We start from the raw sequence: 7,989 nt of genomic DNA, 5'->3' as shown, positions 1-7,989 counted from the left end.
AGTAGAGACGGGGTTTCACCATGTTGACCAGGATGGTCTCGATCTCTTGACCTCGTGATCCACCTGCCTCGGCCTCCCAAAGTGCTGGGATTACAGGCTTGAGCCACCGCGCCCGGCCTGGAGATTTTTTTTTAATGTTGGGATGGATGGCCATGGGAAAAGGCAAAGAGAGGGGACTGTCCACTCTGTCTGGCAGAAACCTAGGGATCAGGAATGCTTATAGCAAAAAATAAGGGTGGGCTAGGCTGTGGAGGGGCTTGTGTACCACAAAATGGGGAAACTTATAATGACACTCAATAACTTTCTGCTGGTTTCAAACTCAGATTATCCAAAGGGGGGTTCTGAATTGATCAATGCATGCCAGCAGGGTCAGAGGACCTAGCACTGGTGAATTTGCTGCTGATGTTTGCTCTTCCTTAAGGCTGGCATCACTGCCTGGTTTGCCGCCCTCAGGAGGTTCTGCCTCTCTGTTAAGGCTGCCCTAGGAGGGACTCACAGCTTTTCCCTTAATCCCTCACAAGACAGCATGGTCCAGGGCCCAGCAGCCAAGGCATCACCTGGGAGCCTGTTAAAAATGCAGAGTCTCAGTTCCCACGCCAGACCCACTGAACCGTAATCTGCATTTTAACCAGACCCCAGGGTGATTCATTTGCACATCAAAGTTCAAGAAGTGCTGGTTTCTTGACTTTACTAGAGCTGGGGATAAGAAAGGAAAAGTAGAGATAGTAACCAGCCTGTATCTGATAGCATCCCTTTAGTTTGAACCTCACCCTCTTTTATTTTCCTTCACCACCCTTATAGCTACCTGAAGCATGTCTGTGTGTGTATTTGATTGTCTAAGAACCTCCTTCAGGCACAAAAGCTCCAGCAGAGCAGCCAGGTGGTCTGCCTTGCTTGCTTTTGTATTTCCAGGATCTAGAACAGTCTTGGCAAATGGCAAGGCCTCAATAAATATCTATTGAATGAATAAATGAACAGTAACATACAATCTCATGATGTGGGACCCGAACTCCAGCGACAAACACCATCTCCCTATTCCCCATCCTCCACCTGCCCAGCTACAACCCCTAGGGTCTTTTGAGTCTGCTGCTGGTTGTGTATGTTTGAAACTCCTTAAAATTGGAGTGTAAGAGAGCAGAGAGTATGGGTTTAGGACTTCCCTCTGCTGCTAAGGCTTGCTTTCCAGGCTCTGATTTCTCCTGAGAGCTGAGAGGACCCACCACTTCCCCCAAAACTGCCACCTCCTTGGGGTAAACCATGCACAGCCCCCCCTTTCCATCCACAGTCATGCAGCCTTGCCTCGTGACATGAATTCCTCACCAATGAATACATCCCTCCAAACTAACATTCCTACCTGGCACTCACATGCGGCCCAGGGACATCAGTAGTTTCTGAGTTCATTGTTATGGTTTTCTCACTTGTCATAAACAGATTTTTCTAACAGGTGGATATTGTAAGGGAAGAGTTGAAAGTGGGGAAATCAGTTTGGAGGCCCCAGTTCAGGTGAGAGATGATGAGAGCCAATTCCACGAGGGGTGGCAGTCTCCAAATACAACGAGCGTGCCATGTGCCAGACATGGGGATTCAGTGGGGGGATGAGGCCAGCCCTGGCCCCCTACAGATTCGGGTAAGTAAGTGAGTCATCACCAATGCAGCCTGGTAACCATGTTCAAGGTCAGTAGATATCCTGGGAGGGGCCTCACTGAAAGGGTGTCCTGGAGTAAGTGGGACCCAAGGGTGGGCAGCAATAAGGCAACCCAGCTTGGAGGCTGGAAGGAGCAGAGGGCGTGTGGGGCAGTAGAGAGAGGGGAGGCTGAAATGGGATACAAGGTCTTGTGAGCCATGTTGGATTTCGGGCAGGAAGACAATAATAGGATCAGACTACCTTTAATGGGAGCACTCTTAGTGTTTGAAGGGGGAAGAGAGTGAAGGCAAGGGCTTCAGAGGAGGGGGACACCCTGCATGCTGGCCTCTATCTCATCCTCCCCTTGCCACCCTATCTAAAGGGCGACAACCCTTCCCTGATGCTGGTTATTCTTTATCACACATTCTATTTTCTTCATATAATTTACTTCATTAGGCCATTGTTTTGTTTGCTGGTTTACTGTGCATCATTTCCTCTAGAACACACAGCCCTATTCATGAGGACAGGCAGGCACCTTGTCTGTCTTTCTTACCCATGAATGCCGGCTCTTAAGCCAGTGGCTGGCATGGGGGAGGCACCACTCCATATTTGCTGAATGAATGGAAAAAGGAATGGTATAAAAGCCACAGGGGTGGAGAGAAGGGGGCATGTTTGTGAGGCATTTATAGGTAGGGTCAACAGGAGAGTAGTATGTTGGAGGTACAGGGTTGGTTAAGGGCAGGGATGATGCCTCAGGCTTTTCTGCTTTGGGCAATTGGATAGATAGGACAGGATGCTATTGACTGAGACAGGGACAATGAAGTGGGAACAGCTTGCGGGGAAACAAGTATGTTTACTTTAGGGCAGGTTAATTCACATATCTGAGAGAGAGATTCCCAAATGGAGCACCGTAGGAGGCATACAGAAGCATCTGGAGCTCACGCAGATTTAGCTAGCCAAAAGAAATGATGGTTCTGGGACAGGAAAAAAAGGACGTGGCAACTGATCAGACAAGGAAAAGGATAAACGAGAGGGCAGAGGCAAGCTTACTTTTGTACTGTTCTTTTTAGTGACATATGTTCACGTAGAATACACTTAATGTAAAGAAGTATAAGAAAGAAAGTAAATACCCAAGACGCATCACCGTCCATGGGTCATTCCTGTTAACATCTTGGGAGCCATTCTTCTGGATTTTTTTCTTCCAGATGTCTCTTTATGTAACTATACATTTACATAAATAGGCGCAGATTATACACAACTGTTTGGATGCATGTTTTTTCTGTTAACAATATGTCATGAAAACATTTATGTCAGTAAATGTGAATCTATGTTATCATTTTATATATCTTACAGACATACAAAGATATGGGTCTTTTCATCCATCATGCTGGGTACTTGGTGAGTATTTCATTTTTAAAACAGGTATCTTTCAGTCCTTGGAAATTTTCTTCTATAATTTCTTTTAAACTTCTTGCCATCTGTTATCTTCTTCTCTGGTTCTATAACTCCTTTTTTTTTGGATGTGAGGAGATTTCCTGGCCCAATTCTCCAATATTCTTATATTTTCTCTCCTGTTTTCCATCTCTTTGAGGTTTTTTAAAATTCTTTCTGAGTTCTTCAATCTATCTTCAATTTTTCCATTCGATTTTTTATTTCTGTCTTCTTGTTTTTAATTCCTGATAGCTTTTGGTTGTTTTTCTATGTTAAGGCTCAGTGTCATCATGGGTGCAAAACCCTTTCCTGTTTCAAACATCTTGTGATCTTTGATTGTTCATTTGTCTCACAAAGGCGAGACTCTACAACACTGTTAAGCCCTTGCTAGCAGGGAAAGCTTGTTGACAGGCAGACTTCAGTGGAGGGTGGCCTGGCTGGGCCTTTCCATAGGGAGAACAAGGACTATTCATAGCTATAGGACTTTTCTCTTGGCTTAGATTGATTTATTCTGTTCGTAAGGGGCACATCTGGCTGCCAGCCAAGTGGGCAAGCTCATATCTAACATGCCTAGGCCAAGAGCACAAATGGAGGCCCTCGTGCCACATGTCTAAGTATTATCAACTGATCTGCTCTCACAGCCCTGCCTGCAGGTCCACCTGTGGCCCGAGTAGCCACATTCTCCCTAACTGCACTGCTGACTACAGGCTTGAGTAGTAGCAAGGATCTGCTGGGACCTGTACTAGTTTACTAGGGCTGCCATAACAACAAAAAATGTATTCTCTCACAGTTCTGGAGGCCAGGAGTTCAAAATCTAGGTGTCAATGGGTCATCTCCCTCTAGGGGAGACTTCTTACTTGCCCCTTCCATCTCTAGTGACTCCAGGTGTTCTTGGCTTGTGGCTGCATCACTCCAGTCCCTGTTTCCAACTTCACATGGCATTCTACTCTGCCTTGCTACTCTGTGCCTGTGTCTCTGGATGTCAAATCTTCCTCTTCTTTCTCTTGTAAGGTCGCTAGTCATGGGATTTAGGAGCTGCCCTAAATTTTGATGGTCTTATCCTGAGGTCCTCAATTACATTTGCAAATACCCTATTTCAAAATAAGATTACATTCCAGGTACCAGGGGTTAGAACTCAGGCATATCTTTTTGGAGGACACAATTCAACCCACTACAGTGCTTAAACCAGGGACGAGGACTGACCCCACTAACAACCAAGGAAGCTGTGGTGCTTAGGATCTCCCACCACACACCTCACTTTTCAGACAGGATTTCCAAGCAGTTACACGCTGCTCCCAGACTACCCCACTTCAGTTCGCTGGGGAGCCTGGCCAGGCAAGTCACCCACTTTAGATGGTTTGGGAAAGCCAAATTTCAAAACTTTATCTCTGATTTCCCAGAACACAGGCTATTCTTTTTCTTCTCCCCAACCTCCCAATCCCCTGGGGTATCAACCCTACATCATCTCTCTCCAATCAAGGTCTACTCACAAAATCAGTTACCAGACTTTCAAAATATTTTCTTAAGAGACAAAAAAGACAAAAACACAATTCTTTTGTGTTTCGGGGTTTGAGATGTCTGGGGTGTTCTAAAGCAAGACAGGGCCCCTGCAGACTGATCTGGAGATGATGCCGCCAGGGAGGAAGGACTGACCCCACTGACTCCCAAGGAAGCTGTGGTAGATAGGCTCTCCCACCACACACCTCACTTTTCAGACAGGATTTCCAAGCAGTTCCAAGCTGCTCCCAGACTACCCCGCTTCAGTTCACTGGGGACCCTGGTCAGCCAAGACAGGATTTGGGGGCTCTCCAGACTCAGATGAAGGCTGTCAGTGCCCTCTGCTCTCCCTCCACGTGCGTGGTGCCTCTGGGCCTGTGCCTCAGGTTTAACCACCAGCACTCTGCTAGTGTGGGGACCTCCAAGCCTTAAACTGGCTTTCAGTGAACCTCACGTTATTAACCCCAGTTGCATCTCCCAGTTCCAGACGCCTTAGGACCCTGCAATCCACAGCCCTTCTGAGGGTCTTAGGACACACATTCTGCTCTGCACTGCCCACATGCTGGTGGGCTTCAGTGTCTTTTGCCCTGTGGCGTCCCAGTGTCCCCTTCTGCTGGCCCATCTGCTGTTCAGTTCCAGAATTGGTTGCTCTGGACTTGGACTTGGAGGATTACGTTCTTTTGTTGCTGTTCTAGTGGTGTTTGGGGAGGGAGAGGAGGTCAGCGCACTTTTTTTACTTACCGTGGTTCACTAGAAGACCTTGTTTTTACGTTTTTTTTTTTTGAGATGTAGTCTCACTCTGTAGCTCATACCAGAGTGCGGTGGTATGATCTCGGCTCTCTGCAACCTCTACTTCCGGGGTCCGGGTTCAAGCAGTTCTCCTGCTTCAGCCTCCCAAGTAGCTGGGATTACAGGCATGTGCCACCAAGCCCAGCTAATTTTTGTATTTTTTAGTAGAGACGGTGTTTCACCATGTTGGCCAGTCTGGTCTTGAACTCCTGATCTCATGATCCACCCACCTCTGCCTCCCAAAGTGCTGGGATTACAGGCGTGAGCCACCATGCCCGGCCTTATTATTTTTTTAATACAGTTATTACTAGTGAGCTTGAACACGCTTCCATAAATTTATTGGTCATTTGTATATCTCAATTCATGAATTTCTTATTCATGTATTTTGCCCTTTTGGACCATCTGTCTCTTTTTGATAAATTATAAAAGCTCATTTTACAATTGCTTATTGATTTTTTGCCCCTCACATATGTTATACTTTCCCCAGTTCAATTTGTCTTTCAAATATTGAGCATTACAATGTATTTTAATTTTATGTCCTCAAAATCTGTCATTTTTTTAACTTTATAATTTCTGGGCTCTACATCATACTTAAATTTGCCTTTTCCACTGCACAATTATAAACATGTTTACCCATATTTTCTTCTAGTACTTTTAAGATTTTCTTTCTCACATTCAAGAGAGAACAAGGATTTGGATGAAATTGAAAAGTATAGGTTTCAGCAATATTTGCACAATGCCAGGACCTTTCTGGGTGATGCCAGGAAAGAGGAAGTGGTTGGCACGGGGGTAATACTGGCAACTTCTCCATGGCTCCCTGCCCCCAGGTGATCCCACCAGGTGGGTCCCTAATATTCAAATGAAAGTCACAACAGCTGGGCTCAAGTGTTGAGTTACAGGAGTGAAGCAAGCCTCAGGTAGTTAAGGTGCATGAGTCTCCTCCTTTGTTCCACAGGTCCCTCTCTGCTAAATTCTGCTTTGGGGGCAAAAACATTGGCTTTCTATGCTCTTCTATATTCTCCACCAAAGTTACATGATTATATCTTTGGCCTTAAAGGTTTCAAATAACCAAATGTAGTGGGTTAGCAATAATCTAGAAAAGGCAGTCTGTGGGTGGACTCTGCAGGTAATCCAAAAAGCACTGTTCTGGAGATGATCTCTCTGCTCTCCAGCTCAATTCGTAAGGGCACAAGCCCAGATTACTCCCTTCCCTGGAGTCAGTAATGATGCCTTCTTAACAGGAAAGTACAAGAATGCTCCAAATCAACAGAGCCTCTGGTCAGCTCTGTCTCTGAAACTTTGAACTTGGAAATGATATTTACTCAGTGAGATTGGAGATGATATTTACTCACTACCATCATTTAAGATATCAGCAAAACAGATGTTTTTTAGGGATGCTCAGACTCACACTTCATATCCTAGAAGCCAGAGTAGCACCGCCTATTAGGAGACCACTCTCTGTAACTTTGACTGATTTGCCAAAACAAAACCACTGAAATGGAGCCTCATCTGATTCTCTGATCTGGGAACATGATCAAATATTTATTAATAGGGACCTGATTACTCTTTTTTTGTTTGTGTTGTTTTAGTTCTATAAGCAAATTATTTTACTAGGACTTTTATCCCAAATTATTCAAATACTATGTGGCATTGTTATTTTTCATGGTTTGGGTTTCCCATGTGTTGCTTTAACATACAAGCCAAATAAACAAGGACATTTTTTGATAAGGGCCCTTTTTATGTTTTTCAGATCTCTCATACAAAGCTTTCTGCAGAAGATGCATGGAAGTAAGTAATTAGTATTTTTTGAGAGTTGTTTGGCTAAAAATTAGATTTTTATCTTAACGGTTGAGAAATTGCAAAATTTTCCAGGATAGAGAAGATGGGGTAGGATACACAAATACTGTAGACCAAAACTGCATGGATTTCCTCTTTTTGCTGCAGCATAGTCTGTAGGAAAAGATCATGCAGTCCCACAAAGCTGAATTAATATATTCTTCAAAATATGGCTGTGTCAAGCTACTATTATTTTAGCCACAAGATACACTGGTTTTGTTCCTCTACCATTGCCCCTGTGTTCTGGTACATACCGTAAGGCCATTGGACCCTGTGAGCACCACATGAAGTGAAATACAAATGAAAAGCTCCTCCTTTTTTATATTTCAGGAGTTAATTTTGGATGTATTTCTTCCCCTAAAAGAATATACTTACTACATTTGTACACCAATATATACTTTTCAAAGTACTTTGACATAGGTTAACCCATTTGAGATACATTTTTATTGTAGATTAACCTGTTATAATAGATTAATAGACTAAACTCATGAAGCATATTTTATTTTACATCTCTGCAAGTTCTATTTTAGACTGATGATGAAGTCACTCTTTTATCTACATGGCCTAAGTTCAAAGTCTGTTAATTATACAGAATATTAAATAGCTATTTTAGATTTGGAGCTGTAAAAACCAGAACTAAGCTCTTTTACTCTTTTCATTTTTCTTCCCATTTCTCCAGGGGGTCACGTGTTTTTTGTTTTTTGTTTTGTTTTGTTTTTAATGAACTTCTAGAAATCATTCTTGTCTCCTGAGCTCATCTTCCAATAGAGAGACTAATAGCCTTGTAATTTTATTCAAGTTGCTGATCTGAT

The sequence above is a fragment of the Cebus imitator genome, unplaced genomic scaffold (genome assembly GCF_001604975.1).
Source record: "Cebus imitator isolate Cc_AM_T3 unplaced genomic scaffold, Cebus_imitator-1.0 Scaffold251, whole genome shotgun sequence".
Taxonomy (NCBI): Eukaryota; Metazoa; Chordata; class Mammalia; order Primates; family Cebidae; genus Cebus; species Cebus imitator.
This window is presented reverse-complemented; position numbering follows the sequence as displayed.